Raw genomic sequence first — 17,490 nt, 5'->3', positions numbered from 1 at the left:
TACTCTTTGATGTATTTATATGGGTGGAGATTCCAGGTCATGCAATGAAATGGGATTACTCACACCCTTTTGTTCCCAGGGATTAAAGCTTTATCTTCACATTCTCAGCAGGAATATCATAATGTTTTGGGAAAGAAACCTTAAGATCTATACCAGTTACACACTGCTGTTCTTTTAAATATATATGATATGTGGTTAGCCTTCAGGACAGAATACAGAAGCATAAGAATAAACAAATGAACTAACAGTAAAGGATGGAGTACAACTGAACAACTGAGCGCAGTCTATCAGTATGGGCCCAATCTTTTTTTTTTCCCCTCACTCCCACAGAGCACTCATCACTTGTAATCATATGGGAAAACTGCACCAGCAAAACAACATATTGTTAATATTCCTACGTTGATTCTTTCCTGCCTGTGATATCTTGCCCTAGCTTGAACTGCCCCAGGCACATCTATTACATTCATCCAATGGATATGGCTCCTTCAGGTTTGAAGGTAATGAAGAGATCCATTAAAGCATTTGCCTGCTTGGTACCAAGTTCATATCTCAAAGGACGAGCATGACCCCAGCATACAAAGTAGATTTAGGAGCCAGAAGAATAACTCAATTTAACAGGTATCAGCTACTCCATAATAAGTATCTTAGTGCTTGTTCTGACCTCTTGGCAAATGCAGAGTAAGCCAAAGTAGTTTTTCCCTTCCACAAAAAAGGGGATAGCCACGCTGCTTTTACTGGGGGTATGAGCATGAACAAGGCAATTATGGTGAAGAAGCTGGCATGCAGGAGCTTGCTATGCTCAGGTAATTCGCCTGCACATCAGAGCCCGCAGCACAAGCAAGGATCAGAACCAGCACAGGTTGTAAAGTGGGGTCAGAAATACACAACCTGGGTAGGCACAGCTACAGAACCTCAGCACCGCTGTCATGGGTTACATAGAAACCTTTGTGCTACACACTGAATTCATGCTATGTCATTTGGCATCACGGTAACTGACATAACATCCATGTGACTAACACACACACGGGTTCATTAGCAGCTCAGAAATTCTCCCATGCTAAGAGGAAGAAGAGATGAGTATCACAGCACAGATGTAAGAGTGGAAATGGCGCTTCGGTTCAGGACCAGACAAACAGATATCTCTGTGGCAGCCCATGAGAATCCCAACAAGATTTCCCTCCAACCCAACTGTTTTTATTTGTATTTGTTTAGGTGATGTCCCTTTGTAATCTGTCTTAACTAGCCAGAAGAAGCATGCCATAGGGCAGCTATTAGCACCAATTAGCATTACTGGCCTTCAGCAGATGCTGTGAAGCAGCTGCAGAGTGCTAGGTGCTGTACAGGTCAAAGCAAGGAACAGCCATGCCCCGGAGAATATGAAGCTAAGTGAGCAAGCAGTACGTGTCAATTCACAGGTTTAAAACATGCCTTACAGTGCTTCTCAACCAAATAGCAATGACAGACTTCAAAAATCTATTTTAATTCCTCATGTCAAACCATGAGGTGAGCATCCTGTCTCCGCTGCAGAACACAAAGTCTCATGCTCACAGTCACGAGGCAAAGTGTAAGCAAGAATCTCAAGCACACTCTGAAGCAGAGAAGGCAAATTCCAATTAAAGACTATTCAATTAAAAAAACTTATCACATGTCTTTCTGACACTATTTTTAAAAAATGTTCAAGCATGATAGCAACTTAAGTGCAGAACAGGTTAGAGAAAACAGATGAAGAAAGAGAGAGCAGGAACTACAAGCAATGAGATCAGCACATCACACAGCAGCCACGCCATGAGCACTTCAATCACTGCTCAGGGTTTTGCAACGTATCTAAGAGAACCTTAATAAGGGATTTCATGCTCTGTTCCTTAAAAGGACAACCAAAATTGCACTCATCTGCCATCAGAGCAGACCACTGACCATAGGCTCAGAAAAATGCTTTCACAGAGATCCCAACGAGAGTCTCTCCCTCATCCTGCCATTACTTGGTAATCAGTGTGACCCAGTTGGGACTGAGGGGGCCAAGGACTTGCAAAAGACTTATGCACATGCTCAAGGCCGAGCACAAGCTCCAGTGAAGTAAAGCACATTTATGAGTGATTTCATAGAGTAAGCTGAACTCTGCAACTGCTCGGCATTTCTGCTGATTGCATCTGCATCAATAAAAGGATTGTTTTGCTAACAAATATCAGCTGGGCGTTACATGGAAGGGAAAGGTGAAGACATGAGAAATCAGGATGGAAAGTTGGTTGCTGAAGGAAAATCAGAGACTGAAGAAAGAGTGCTTGTCTCTTCCAGCAATTACAAAACCTGCCCAGATCCCAGAAGGGAGAGCTCAAGTGAGCTGCCTGCCATAGCTGTGCTTCTAGTGCTCACAAAGGTTAGCCTGGCCACAGGAAAGCGCGGGCACAGCCAGATGCCAAGACTTGTGGGTTATTCCTGCAGAACAGCCACAGATAAAAGTTCCACTCCTCAGTTTCCCCCCTCAGTAAAATGGTATTGATCTTTAGTGAAGTACTACTTGAGATATTCTCCTATTTCAGAACAGCGGTAACGGTGCTCTGCCTGATGGATATGTAAGTGCTGTAGGGCACGAATGGTGGCATCACAGGGCTGCTGCCTCCACGGGGCTCTGCAGAACACTGCTGGAGTAGGAACCACAGTTAAATGAAATAGCACTGTGTGCAAGGATCTGAGCTACTGCATTTGGTCAGTTATTGGAAGGGCGACCAAAGCAAGAGAAATTTCTTCTTCTCCAAAGGCAGGGAGCCAAAAGACCAGCAATTACCAAACAATGTGCAGACTGAGCATCGCAAGCATTCCTCATGGGAAACGTAAGCCTCTGCTCCAATCCACATGTGATGGGGAGCACTGTGGGCAGGCCAGGACCACGCAGAGCCATGGGGATCGTGTTTGAATCCTTAAGCCTCAAATTGCCCCTGGTCCCCACAGGAGTGTCCAGGGCACACAGGAAAGCTCTGAGCACAGCCTGAGCTCAGCCTTTGGCTTGCAGCAGCAGGGGCTGCCTAGCCCTCCGTTCTGTACCAACATACCAAGTGGCTTCTTCTCTCTAGATATTTTTTAAAATGCATTTCTGAGCGCTATTATTTTTCCTTTTAATCTGGGAATGCTAGAACCTGGCCCAAGATCTCAGGAATCATCCCAGAACGTGGCCCGGAAGCCCAGAACCCCAGCTGGACCCTTGCAGCCCCTATTCAACTTCAGCCCTGAGCTGTGGCCTCTCATCACTCCTCCATAAGGCCAGCACTCAGCACAACCAGCAGCCAACACAATTGCTACTCAAAGAAGGTGGCACAAAAATATATACCAGGTGTAGGAATGAGCATGAAACCAATCAAGCAGTGAGAGCACAGCAGCATCACCAGATTGCACAACCACGTATGTGTGTACATACACTCACACACGTATCTACATACAATTTTCCCTTTTCCCGTAAGGCATTTTATTGTTTTGTTAATTCCCAGGATATAATCTGTTTTGCATTAAGTGGGATGTTAAGCATCTAATTGTCAAGTGCTGATAAGCCATGGGAAATTTTATGACAAGATAAACATCAGCTGAATGGAGATAAAACACTTCAGATGCTAAGGCGAGATTCCAGGTGAGATCAGCCTGCACGCTTGTGAATACCAGCATGGAAGGCATGCCAGGAGGAGCTGCAGAAATGCTACAGGTGGAAATGGACAAACTGAGGAGCTGAAGAACAGAATCAGCTGTTACCAACTGCTCTACATTCCCACCTGTGTGGAGCACTGACACTCTGCACCTGGACTGATGTCATCATCTGAGAATGGCCTCAAGTTTTATGTGTTTGATGTCAAACCTGTCATTTACTCCTAAAGTACCCCAACACCTACAAATACTGTCAAGTACCCAGAAGTACCGTAACGCAGACTGTAAACATGTTTTTTTGCCTTCTTTTATCTCTTTAAATCAGACTTTGCAGCATGGCCCCAGCCCAACAGCTAGAGCCAGTCCCTCGCCATCTCGCCCTGCCACGAGCAGTTCATGCCCTTGTAGGTGAAGATGTGACATTTCTGCAATTCAAACTCAGCTTGTCAGCCCAAGTAACTGCTTGATATTATGAATGCCAGCATTACCTTCCACTTCCTCCTGTCCACGTATGTCACACCATCCTAATATAGGCACTGAGCTCCAAGCAGAGATTTCTCACGGCTGTGGCAATGGCCCCAAGGCTGTGTGAGTCAGCACACTACCACACACCTACTATCAAGACCCAATATTTGGGTGTCACTCTGTTACTTTGGGTACTGGTCCATTGGTTTTATGATTACATCTCTTCAGTTGTCAGTAAGCTGCTGTCTAGAGCAGCATAAGCACAAGGGAAGGAAAACACATCCACTTTGTGCTGGCTCCAGAACAGCTCCTCCATCAGCCTCAGTGTTGCATCAGCTGGCTCCTACTTATCTCCATGACCTCCTGCTACTTGCCACTCTGTCATGATTTTGGAACAGCAAATGCAGAGATTGGGTTTTGTGATCCGAGCAGACTTTGAGCTTCTTAACCTCAAGCACTATTTGTTTTGCTTGGCACGTTCTCTATGACCGAACAAGAATGGGACTGGCTCTCCAGAGCAGCCTCGTGGTTAGCTGCTTCCAACCAGAGCCTGGAAGTAACAGTGATCCTACCTCTAGCCTGCTCCACAGACCTCTGACAGTCTTGTCTGGAGAAGCTGCACAGTAAAGGAGAGGTCTTACATGTTTTATGAGTTTACTGGGAGCTAGAAGAGAGGAGAAACATACTCCATCTGCCTCTGGCACTCATTTGCTCTTCAACCATTGCACCTGCTGTCAGTGGACACAAATAGACTTCGCAGGGCACCCAGCTGCTCCAAAACAAGCACCTAGCACCCCCCTCCTGTACCTTCAATCCACCAGCACAGCTGGCTCGTACCCCAGCTTAGCAGGCTCCTGCACTGCTGAAACCAAGGTCTTCTCCTCGCAGCTCCTCCCCCCTTGAGGTTTTGCATCATACAGCTCTCTGTTGAGTGAACAGCTCAGCTGGAATTCTCTTTTTCTACTCTCTGGACTTCCCTGACAATTTTCTCATGCTCTGTGAGACTGGTGGGGATTTCTTTCCTATTTACAATTCTTTTCTATTTTGTTTAAAAGATGACTATTTTCAGGTACCTGAAATTTCCTGGTAATTCAGTGTTAAAAAGCAACTGGCAATAAGCTCACCTCTAGTACTGAAGAAGCCGCTTTTTTCCCCCTTTTACTTTCTTTTTTTTCCCATTTTTGCTACACAAAGTGGGAAAGGAAGCCAAGAAGGAAGCACTGTAAAATTTCTATGTATTTTAGGGACAAAAGCAGTTGTCACTTCAAAGGGTATTTTTACACTTCATCATATCTCAGGTGATACTGTTATGCACAGTGCACTGCAAGCCAGGTAACAACAAAAATGGTCTTAGACTGCATGTAAAATGAAGGTTACATTCCCAGCAGAATCAGAGCTGCGAGCCCTGCCTGGGGCTGGGCACTGGTGAGTCAGCACTGACCATCACTGGAAGTGCCTCCAGCAGCTCTCACCAGAGCTGAATCAGGCCTAATTACATTTTAGCTTGGTAAGTGAAACATATTTCTGACAACTGCATTTTGTAGCTTCGAGTTATTTTTTGTATCTGCTTTAAACTAGCTTCACCTGTCTTTTTGTCAAAGACAGCATCTCCCCACTGGCTTCTTGACCTGAAATGGATTGAATTTCAACACTGAAGCTCTTTGAGCTCAGATTTTGTGAGTGTTGCTTGCAATTACTGTAGGGATCTGAGAGAATTTGACATGAAATCCTTTGGCTCCAAATCAGTGTTTTACAAACACAATTACTTTTTTTTTCTTTTTTTTTCTCCTTTTCTGGCCTGAAGGTGGAATGTACATTCTTTGGGTAAAAAAAGAAAAAACAAACAAAAAACCCCACCACTATTTACTAGTTCTAGGCGTTCTAGTACATTGCTATTAAATCATTGAATGTAGGATCAAGCACGGCCACAGCAAGCTTAGCATGACTTGTTTACTGATTTGAAGTTACCTCTACATAAACTGATGGATCACTCCAAGTGCTGTTCCTTAACAAGCTGCAGCTACCAAAAAGCACTGTTGCTACATTAACTAATGCATTAGAAGACTTAATTCAGATGACAAGGCAATTTCTTGCTGGCCTTCCTTTCACAGTAACATCTCTCCTTGCTCCTTCCCCAAGGCAACAGAGGTGCACTCTGCCTCTCAGACCTTTGCCAGCTTTCTCTAGGATGAAATTCCTAGCGGTAAAAGAATCTTGTTAAAAAATGTGAGGGGGAGGGATGAAAAAAATTCAGTTGCTTTGTAACTAATTTTGCTCTGCTTTGTTGCCCCTGATATTTCTAGCTAGCTGACTACAGCCCAGCTCTGTCTCCCCACATACAGCCTGTAGGAACACCACAAGGAATGATCCAACACTGAATGACCCAGATGTGGACTCACTGCAGCTTAAGGTTGAAGCCCTACCACAGGACAGGCATCTGAAAGCCATGTATGATATCTGAAGTCATGCTGAAGAAACATCCTCCTGAGTCACTGACCGTCTGCATGGAGATCACTGCACAGCTGGCATCAGTTTTTGCATTGCCAGAGAGGGCTAGCAGCATCTGGGCAGTGGGGATGTTGCCTATTCTGGCGTTTAATTCAGCAAGGCCTAGGCTGTGCATGCTGGGCAGCCCCTCATGCTGATGCCAGCCTGGCTGCACTATGCCAAGGCGACCCCCTCAGCATGCATATGGGAAAAACACAGCACACCCACACTGGAGTCACAGGCTCCAGTCCCAGCTGAGTCAACTCAGCCCCATGTTTTTGCAGAGAAGATATGTGGAATCTGATTGGGCTTATCACGTGTATACAGGGCAGGGAGTGGCTCTTTGACTTCAAAGAACAGATAAGGCCATCAAAGTAATTGCCATCTTTAAACACTGTCTACTTACTCACCAGATCACCACTGAATTCAGACTCCAAGCCTCTCACTCCAGTAACCAAGTGGATGCATTTACTGCTTGCTGCTCCTGTTTTAGCTTGCAGAGTCAGCGCTGCCCTGGGGAGAAGAGTCATCAGGAATGACTTTCTGCTTAAGGATCAACAGCTCCTTGGTTAGAAGCTTTGCCTGAGATGCAACATGATATAATGCCCACTGCCTGGGAACTGTGAGCCCCCCATGGGGCTGTAAGCATCAGGCTGCCCACACTGGGAGCAGGGACTGCCTCTCCTTTGTTCCCTGCATAGCACCCCTGTGTTTGGGAAGTAAATGTGTTAGGTTATGGTGTGGGCCTGAACTGAGAAGACAGTCACTTGGAAAGGAACTGTTTAATCCCAGGGACCTGTTCCTGCAGAGCGAGTGCAAGAGAGCACAGCAAGCAGGCAAGATGACAGGTTCCCCACCCTGAGAACAGGAGATGGGAGTCACCACCCTTGGAGGAGCTGGGATGCCAGAGGAGAGGCAGAGGTGGATGAAAACAAAGTGAACTTTGTGGCTGACTCAGGGCAAGAGACAGCCTTCTGTCAAGGGCTTTGCTTCACCCAGCACCACCTTGTTAGGACTCGGAAAGAATTTCACTTGCGGGCAGCAGAGCAAGGCAGATACGCTATCGCAGCACCCCACCCCATCCCTCACCAGGCTTGTCTCAGGTTTTGATATGCAGCGTGCAAATTTGGAATGCATTCATAAATAAATGTCAAATTCTCAGATGTATTGTCAGCCTTAAAGAAAATGAGCAGACTTAATTAAAAATCCCACTGTTTCTTTTACTCATGACCTGAGTCACATCTACAGCCTTACTGCTATTTAAATGTGTAACACATGCATGGAAATGCAACCAGTACTTATTGATTCTGAGAAGCCAGCAAGATGACTATGCCAGCATTTGAGAAAATCATCCAGAAGCTGTAGCAACATGAGGTTCAACAACTCTGAGGATTCCCTGTGCAATACACTTCTAAGTGATATGTAGATTGCAATTTCTTTAAATAACAAGATGCCAAGAAGTCTTTTCCCATGTTTCTCATCCAATACATTTTGCTGCATTTCAAATACTTTGCTTCATCAGGTGACAGCACAGACCCATACAGATCCAGATGTACAATAATAAAAACCGACTCATAGTAGGCTGACACATATAACCCCTAAAAACAAATTCCATTTGTCCAAGTTGACATTCCTGATTCCTATTTGGTTTCTGTGCTGCAGCTCCCATATTTCTGACCCCCGAAACGCAGCACTCCCGCCTGCTGCTCAGTGGTGGGAATGTCAGCTCTGAGCACTAAGGCTGCAGGACATCCTGGGGCTGGAAAATTCCTATTTCTTTCTGGCCCAGGGAGCCGAGGGGTGAGGGAAGGGTATTGCTCCCCGTGGGCTGTATGTAACACGGCCACTGCTGTCCCCTGGCTCATCCTGCCCCGAGCATCACCCTCACTGCTCACGTGCTTTCGATGGGATAAAAGAGGAGCCAGTATCAAAAGCTGACCCCCAGCACCACCACTGACATTAAACCAGCAGAAGGCACTCGCCTTGTGCACACAGGATATACCTACCCATGTTATCTCACGAGAAGGCTTCATCCAAACCACAACAAAGGCTTCCATGGGCTTTGGATGAGATCTGCTTCAAAGTCCTCCCTTTTCCAGAACAACCTCATTCTGGATCTATTTTAGCTTGTCACAAAGCCAGTGGCAAACATCCAATGACTTCAGCAGTAGGTATGTTTTAGCAAAACTCATTACAAATGGGGTTAACTCTCTACCAAAGAAGACAGCAAGCACTGCTTTTCCTTAGAACACACGGGGGGCCCCTGGCTGGCATGTCCTGCTGGGCAGCCAGTAGCAAACCCCTGGAGCACTGGGGAGGTGGCTTTTTCCTGGCCGGAGCACACTCAGCTTCTTGGCTTCCCTTCATTTAGTTCATCAAGCAGACACACAGACCAGCTGACCTGCTTTCCAGCTCTTTTCTACAATCAGAGTTCCACCATGTTACTGTATCTTGTTTGCTGCTAATAACAGGCATTTACACCTGATGTGAACAGGCACTTACACCCCATGACTTGCACACAGCAAACAAAGACAATGGGCCAACTCTTGTCCTCTTGACACTTACCATTTTTTAGCTCTAGCAGCGTGCATGTAAAAGCAGGCAGAACATAGCTCAGTAATTTTGCAACCTGGGCTGTCAACCTTCAGTGCCAAGAAATCTACCTGTTGCAATATGAACACCGCAGCACTATAATATCTGCAGCGCCTGCTCATGTGGTTAATAAAAGGTAGCCATCTCCTTTTTCAGTGAAGCAACATGGTAAGTATTTAGGATTTTCCACTTTTAACTCTTTTTTCCAAGAGATTAGAATTTGGTCATAAAAACCATATTCTGGAAAGATGTTTAGCAGAGACATTGCCTTGGCTCAATTGCAAAAACCTTTTGATAGCAAACTTAAAACAAATCCTCCATTCAAGCTGTGAAGTTCAGGACTATGACACCAATGCAAGCATTTTCACAGAGGTTTTTCACATTCCCATCTGTTCCGCCACACCCTGGCCCATACAGTAACCATGGTCTCATTTAAGACTCACAGAGAGCAGTGGGAATTTTCCCATCACAATGCAGGGCTCTACCAACACATAACTCACTGCCCAATTTTCATTCCTTTGCCTTTTTGCTAAGCATGATCTTACCTAAACCTAGCCTAAGCTCAGCTCGGTACAACATCTGAGCATGAGCCTTAGTGCCAGGATTCAAGAATGCACTTAAAAGCTTTGCTGATATCAGAATTGAGGGGCCTTTAGGTTCAGTTTTCATTCCCACAGAGCTGCTTTCAGGGACTGCTTGCTCCTCTTTACCGCTCGCGAAGTGCTGAATCTCCAGCCCTGTTGGCAACTATAGAAATCCCTCTCCACTCTGGGAATGCATCATTAATTGTGGAATTTGGATAATAGTGGATGTCCTTGCAGTTTTCAGACTCTCACTGTTGAGAAAGTAGATCCTGTAAGAGGACTCTGTGGGACTATTTCCTGCTTAGAAAATAAAGAACATACAAATCCAGGAATTTAGTCCACTGTGGATGTACTGAAGACTGGAGGTCAGGCTCTAACCTCAGCCACTCCACTGCCAGTCCAGAACACATGCTGAAAAGTTAATGGAATGACTTCAGACTTTCCCCAGCAGAGCTGAGCGCAGACACGGGCCCACACTGTCTGGAGATGGAGATATTCTGAGCCAGACTCTTCACCCTCAGTCTTGGGAACATTTTCATAATGGAACATGATGTTTGCAGAAACTAGTCCAGAGGTGGCTTCTCCATCTGTAAATATGTCAAGAGCAAATTGGCAGGCTGACTTCTCCATCCCTGGAATGTGCAGGAAATAGCTGTAACTATACTTACCCATAAAAGAAATAGCTTCATTCCCATCACCAAAATGGTTTCTAACATGCCATGCTCACAGCAGCTTTGATAAAAGGCCGTAACACACTGTATGCCCCTTAAATGGCTTTTAAATCTCAGCCCAAGCGTTTCATTATGAGCTCATTAAAAGATGACTGTTCCCTCAGACTGCTGTGGTCACACAGCAGAGCACGAGGTAATTGGAACCACTTCCCCCATCCTGCATCAACGTGTAATATAGCAGTCAATGTAAACGCTCGCTTCGCTTGCCAATGTTGCCATACAAATCAGCACACCAGACTTGGCAGCAGTTCAGCCAAATCTGGCACCAGCTCCAAGCTCATTCGTTTCACTGTTGTTAAGAAAAACAAATCTGTATCATGAACGTGCTTCAGAACCCTCACATTTCTGTTTTGTTTTTGCACAAAATATGGGGGAGAGTCTGCTCTGTTTTACTTTGGTGCAAATCCAGAGTAACTCACTGACTTTAATTCTTCCAGGTTCACACCGGTCTGCATGTGATCTCAATGCAGCTCTAGATCTGACATAAGGGATGATTCATCAGTCAGGATACATCCTTTACTATGTCATTAGCATCACAAACTCATTCACACAAAGCAATTCACATCAGAACTAATACAGGAAGCAATATCAAAGCTGGTACGGACACCGGAATTGATGCTGTGTAGCTGAGTCACTGATCTTGCAAAAAGTCCATGTCAGAAACTTTATTTAACAATATTGATTTTAAAGTTCATTGACTGCAGGCAGTAATCCAGTCTGCATTAGGATAAGCAAAAAAGAACACAGCTTGTTTTACACCTAATTTACATCCTCAAGGGACAAGAGTTTGTTGACTGGTTGTTTGTTAGTTGCTTTTTTTTTTCCCCTAAAAATGTTACTAGATATCTGTGAAAAGCTATCACTGTCTTAAATTGGAGTCTTTTTTGTAAGGGGAGAGATACCGTGCGTTTGGTATTACACTGTGATAGGGATTGGGGTTTACTCCCACCAGGGCATGCAGCACTGTGCAGAGCCCACGCTCACCCTACAGCCACCTGCACAGCATTTCACAGCACTATGCAGACACAGCTCACTTCGAAAATCAAAGTAAAACACAGCAGGGAAGTAGAATCTCAGCAGAACAAGAAGGGCACCTGGAGAAGTGGCGAGGATGCCAGTGCAGCCCAACCAGAGCCTTTAACACCTTCGTGAATGCCCAGGAACCCTAAATCTCCAAGTCCAACGTGCAGGAATTTGTGCCACTGAGGCTTTTCAGATACATGGTAGGGGCAGAATGAAAGTTCAGCTGAAATGCAAAGGCCTTAAGAGAGAGGGACCTGAAGCATGTGTTCTGTTACAAAGAGAATAGCACAACTGGAACTCCTATCCCTTCAGTATGACAAAACAACACATGATGTGTTTGCGCAGAATATCCGTAATATTTGTCATAAAGTATTCCTAAATACTCAATAATTTGGATACACCTCATACCCTTGAAATGAAGCTACGCCAGAAGCATAGAATAGCAACTGCCAAAAATAGGGTTTTTTTGCACAGCAATTACAGGAAAGAGAAGGAACGGGGCACGCTCTTACTCTGCGATGTGGGACCCTGGGTGGGAAAGGATCAGAGACCTTCCTTCTGCTCCCACCACATTCTGTAGTCTCTATTTTAGCTCGATGAAGCCTCATCTTAATTCCTTCGGCACTCTGGCCACCTCTTTCTACGGCAGGTGGCTTCAGACCCTTCCTGCTCTGTACGGACTTCCCTCAGCTTCCAGCTTAAATTTACCCATGGACAGCTCATAAACACTTGTTCCCTGGCCAGAACTGGGGTTCAAACTGATTCAAACCCATTGAAATTAATGAGGTTTTTTTTCCCCATTGACTTCAACGAGCCTTGAACTAAGGCCCTGTGTGTGGACGAAAATGCTCTGGGCAGTTTTTGTAAAAGGAGAGTTTTATCCTGTTGATCTTGGCCTCTCTCTTCAGCCTGCTGTGAACTGTCTGCCGTATTTTAATGCTGTATTCTTATCCTGTTCTAGTGCAAAACTCCTGTTGAAATCCAGGACGGTCTTGCCAAGTTGTTATTAATTACCGTGGTTCTCGAGGCTCAATCCTGCAAACTGATCTGCATGAGCTCACAGGTCTCTCTTAAAGGATCTCCTTTCAGGATTTCGGCTCTAGGTCTACAAAGCAAGGCCCAGAGGGAAAATGTGATTGGCAGTGCAGGCTCTCAGGTCTGCCTGCCCTACCAGTGCCACTACAACCTTCAGCACATAAGCCCAGCACTGCTGAGTATTAAAGGAAGAGCAGGAGGATACGGGCACAAGGAGCCATGCCTCCAAACTTTTCAGTCCAAAACAAGTAGCCTTTTGCTTGTCAGAGTTCATTTAAGTAGAATTCAGCTGTGCTGGAGGAGGGCACAGCTCAGGTGCAGCTCTGGAACAAAGGGAAGAAGGCCATGCAGCAGGGCTGAAGGGGAACAATTTGATTTTACTTTGGGGGCTGCAGCACAAGATGCTTCTCATCCTAACAAACAGCAAGATTTTGCACAGGATGCACGCAAGCTCAAAGTGTTGATATGTGGGCATTTCATTGTATCTCCAGTACTAGGAAATCCTTCTTTGATTAAAATAGGGCTCTGGATCAGGCTGCTCTGCCTTCATTACTGAACTCAGTACTTGTTAGTGCCAGGATCACAGTGAAAGCAGGTTTAAGATATATTTGTGTTGTTCATTTTAGCTGAATGGTTAAAAAAAAAAAATGGAAAATGCTGTTTACCAGTGGAAGTAGAAAAACCTCAACTAGTTATTAGAAAAACTTAGGAGCTCTTCAATTAGACCACAGGCGCTTTATAAAGCAAGCAGGTCAAGATGTACTTTACTCCTTGAATCTGAAATGTTAAAATAATCATGTTAGGTATTTGCACAGAATTATTCTGGATGAGTTCAGATCTCACTAATCTAGCTAGTCAGATGCCTGTAAAAATAAATAAGACCCTAAAAAAGAATGACATCAGCCATAACTACTTATTCTGCTCCAGATTTGGCAGGTAAAAAATCAGCAAGAAACCAACTGCATTATGCTGACTGGGCTCTGCGCCTATTTCCCATCATGTAGGGAGTCATGCCAAATCCTTGACACAATAGCAATTTTTGCTCAATGCCAAGTATTCTCAGCCTGGCAGTGTGAATGCACAGCCGTCTCCTGAGGTCATGGAACTGTAATGGCATCCAAACTGCAGCGAGCATCGCTGCTTTAGGAGGTGAAATGGTTGTTGCATGAGACCATTTCCACTCAGCCAAGCTGCCAGAAGGTGTGTTACAGTGACACCAAACCAGGGCAGCCTTAACGAAGCCATGGTGCATTTCAAGCAGCCAGCAGCTCATGGAGCAGCGGCCTCCAGGAAGCCTGGAAAACAACTGGGTCAGGAGAGCTGCTAACCACCCCAGTATCAGGTATCTGTGCAAGCTATGACATAGCAACTGCCAGTCACGTTAGGTGACAAGTGTTTTCTATTTAGACGTGCTCTACTCAGTCAGTACAGAGATAACAAAAGCACTTTACTGCACTGCATCCTTCCATAGGGATGGGGCCACCTGACAACGGCACAGCAGAGGGCTTAGCTGCTAGGCTGCAATGCAGGCACAGACAGTTCTTCCTCCGCTCACGGCTGATCATCATGTCCTCCATAACAAACACTGAGTAGAATCATGCTGGCTTAATGGTATACTTCTACAGAGATGGACATGCTAAAAAGATGTAATTAGATGTTGTCAGCCACTAAGCAACATGTCCTGCACACGTTTGGTCTGTAGGCAGACTCTTGTTTTCGTGCTGGAGGGTCAAAGTAGTACACTGAACCTGCCCAGCTGACAAGGTGCCAAGCCCTCCATAAGTCACTCAGGAAAGTCAAATCTTCCTTAAAACTCACAGGGGCATGAGTTATGAATGCTGAGTACTCAAGAAAGGCAAAATGTAACACTGCTGAGTTCCCGTATTCACAGAGCACATAGGCACACACTGCTAGTAGTAACTTTACAGGTACTTTCACCACAAATCATGGGATATCCCCAGATGTGATGAGTTCAGCTCATGCAAAAGCCATATGCCTACTCCTGTCAGGCCCCTCATTTACCTGTTGCTGTCCTCATGTCTTCCACTGTAACACAACATGATAAAACGTGGGAGCAACCTAAGGCATCTCAATTGAATAACTACCAACAAGCCATACAGCCAGCAGCACAAAGCGCTCTGACCCAGACCCCTCTCAATGGCAATATGTGGACAGAGAGGACTCAGGCTTTTCTCTCCACCTCTTGGCCCTGGCTACAGCAGTTTGGATCATTACTGAAATCTCATGGCCCTAACAGCAAGATGGCAAGAAAAGAAATATCCTTACATCCCTACCACTTTCCCTTGCTAGGTGATCCAATCTACATTCTATGATCAGAAAGGAGATGAAAGACATGTAACACCATAAAGAGCTGATTCACACAGCTGTTACTGGCTTATGCATAGAACTCACCATGGTTCTTTCCCAAGATTAAGCAAGAGTCCTGTGCTTTATGCCAAACCCATCTCACGGAGGCACTGCAGTGTGCAAAGCCATCACCTGAGCAGACATGGGCACAGCAGGCACAAAGGAGGCTGACTGACTGACACACACACACACACACACACACACACACAGATCATCCCACAAGCCAGCAGGAGCAGCAGAGGCAGCCATGTCACAGGTACCTGGTGCTTGCAGGACAGATTTCCCTGCACCCCACACTGCTCCCCTTCTGCTCTGCCAAGTCAGGTGGGAAAGGATTCCCAGTGCCAGAAGAGCCCCAGGCAGGTGGCAAGCAGCTGGGAAGACCACGCTGCTGCTTTTCTAAGGCTCTGTGATCTCACACTTGCAAGGCTTCTTAAAACCTTTTCTTCCCACCGCACATTAGCAATTCATTGGGTGGTTTCTACAAGTCTGAAAGGGAACAGACGGACAAATTTCTAACATATGGAGAGCTGGGGTAGAAAAACTGCAAAAACTTCCCCGTGAGACCAGCAGCAAACCACCAGCAGTAGGGCCACCATTCCTCCAGCAGTACAGGGCTGCTATTCCCCCAGCAGTAGGGCCACTAGCCTGCAGCAGTGCCCCAGGGAAGGCACAGCCACTGTGGAGGTCAGCAGGCAACAGGCTGGCAGCAGGAGAGCTGCACATCTCCAGCCACCTTGTGTCCTCGGGTAAGTCATTGCTCTTCTCCAGCTTCCCTCTCCATAAAGTGGTGATCAAACTTTACAGCAGACTCAATTCATGAATGCCAAAAATATTAAAATACAACAGCAAAGATTCTCTGAGTATGTAAATCTGCAAATAAAACAGCATTTGTTGGGGAAGAAAAACCACAGGTGGGGCTGTGAACATCCAGGTTTTGATGTCTCCCTGCAGCAATCTCCTCCCCCTGGAGCTTCCTGGAAAAGGGCTGTTCTGAAACACAAACTGCTTCTGTAATGTGAGTTTTGTCCAGCAGTTTAGTAGTATTATTTTTAAATTTACTAACACTAGATAGAAAGCCATCTGCAAGTTTACAAGCTCTCACACAATCGAGAAATTCCAAACACTGAGCAGTATTTAAAAAATTGCTTTGAAAAATCTGGTTTCGTATCACCTTTGGTTGCTAAATAAGCTTGTCTGGAGATTAACCACAGCCCACACAAAAATAGTTACAAAACAGTTTTATGACTAGAAATGGTTTTATGAGTAGAAATGGGCGTTGGTAAAGCAGCCTGTTTTTTATTTTTATTTTTTTAACTGAAGTTGAAATGTAAAAAGAAAAACAATATGAGCTCTGTAAGCAGATTCTTCATGGTAAATAAATATGCAGTGATTTGGAGAATGCTAAGTGATCATTTTTAGGACATTTATTTTTGGCAGGGTAAACACTTTCAGACCCCAAGCAACTTCTCTGTGTGTACAGAATCTCCAACTGTGAAAACAAAACAAATAGCTGAGTTTCATTTGTTGCAATCAGAATTTTTTTCATGACTGTTTAGAATAAAGTTGGATAGTGTTTGGAAATGCATTGTTGAAGCATTAATCTCCACTGGTAAACATCCTACAATATGTATATAATACAGAAACTATTCTTGTACTTCAAAGTCTTTCCTCTTAATTTGGGAGAGTGGAGGATACAAACAACCTTTTTTTCCCCTTCCCTGCTTCCTTACCTAGCAGAAATCCCTCATTGTACTGCTGCAGACTCCACACACTCGCACAGAGAAATTAGACAAACATCAGACAGCAAATTGCACTTGAGAAAAATAACCCTCTTGAGAAATAGGATATAATGGGAGGAGACTGTACAGTCTGGGAGCCTTAATATTTCCCCACTTGTCTGGGCAAAGGCTTTTTTTCTTTTTTTTTTGTACAGGAACTCACTGTTGACTCTTCAGGATTGAATATCCTGCTGATGAGGAAATCTGGGACACGAAGGGCAGATGCTCAGCTGGTATGAGAGACCCCAGCCCTGCCAGCCCTGCCTGCCCTTCTTCCCTCACCACCACGGAGCAGCACAAAGCACAAGAGCAGAGCTGAAAAACACACCTCCTTATTTTGAGCGATCTAATTGAAGTCTGGCTGCTCACCACTCCTGAAAACATCCATCCAACCTGTCCCACGCTGCGTGTCCAAGGAGTGAGCAGCCAGCATTAGTCAACGATCTGGGAAACGCTGGCTTGCCAAGGTCACGTAAGTCTGTGGCAGGAGAAGGAGCAGTAACAGCAATCTGGCTCTTCTCCTGCTTCGCAGCCACAAACTTTCTTCCTCCCCTAACAATTACATATGTGGGTTTCCTTAACAGTTTCTTTTTACATTCCTGTTTAAACAGCATGGGGAAAAGGAAGAGGAGACTTGCTGTGGAAAATTAGTTTTGGAAATGCTGAGTGCTGTGGATTTGCCAACTTCTGATCCTCCAGTCAATTCATTTCAGACACTCACAGCTCTCACCGAAATGCTATTTTTAGGTTACATGTCAGATTTCACAACTGAGACTGACAGGATTTTTCTGAAGGCTT

At 45.2% G+C, this 17,490-nt stretch overlaps 1 non-coding gene across 3 annotated transcripts in view; it reads right to left on the bottom strand.

The window, feature by feature from the left end:
* The window catches only part of LOC104913812, a 55,162-nt gene extending 44,606 nt beyond the window's left edge, over positions 1 to 10,556 (bottom strand). For all 3 annotated transcript variants that reach the window (XR_004161740.1, XR_004161741.1, XR_004161742.1), the window contains exons 1-2: positions 10,424 to 10,556; positions 6,990 to 7,092 (exon numbers count right to left, since the gene is read on the bottom strand). This is a non-coding gene — a transcript (uncharacterized LOC104913812). The remainder of the gene's footprint in view (positions 1 to 6,989; positions 7,093 to 10,423) is intronic.
* Between the last annotated feature and the right edge of the window lie 6,934 nt (positions 10,557 to 17,490).

Source organism: Meleagris gallopavo, chromosome 20, assembly GCF_000146605.3.
Source record: "Meleagris gallopavo isolate NT-WF06-2002-E0010 breed Aviagen turkey brand Nicholas breeding stock chromosome 20, Turkey_5.1, whole genome shotgun sequence".
In the NCBI taxonomy this organism is placed as follows: domain Eukaryota; kingdom Metazoa; phylum Chordata; class Aves; order Galliformes; family Phasianidae; genus Meleagris; species Meleagris gallopavo.
This window is presented reverse-complemented; position numbering and strand designations above follow the sequence as displayed.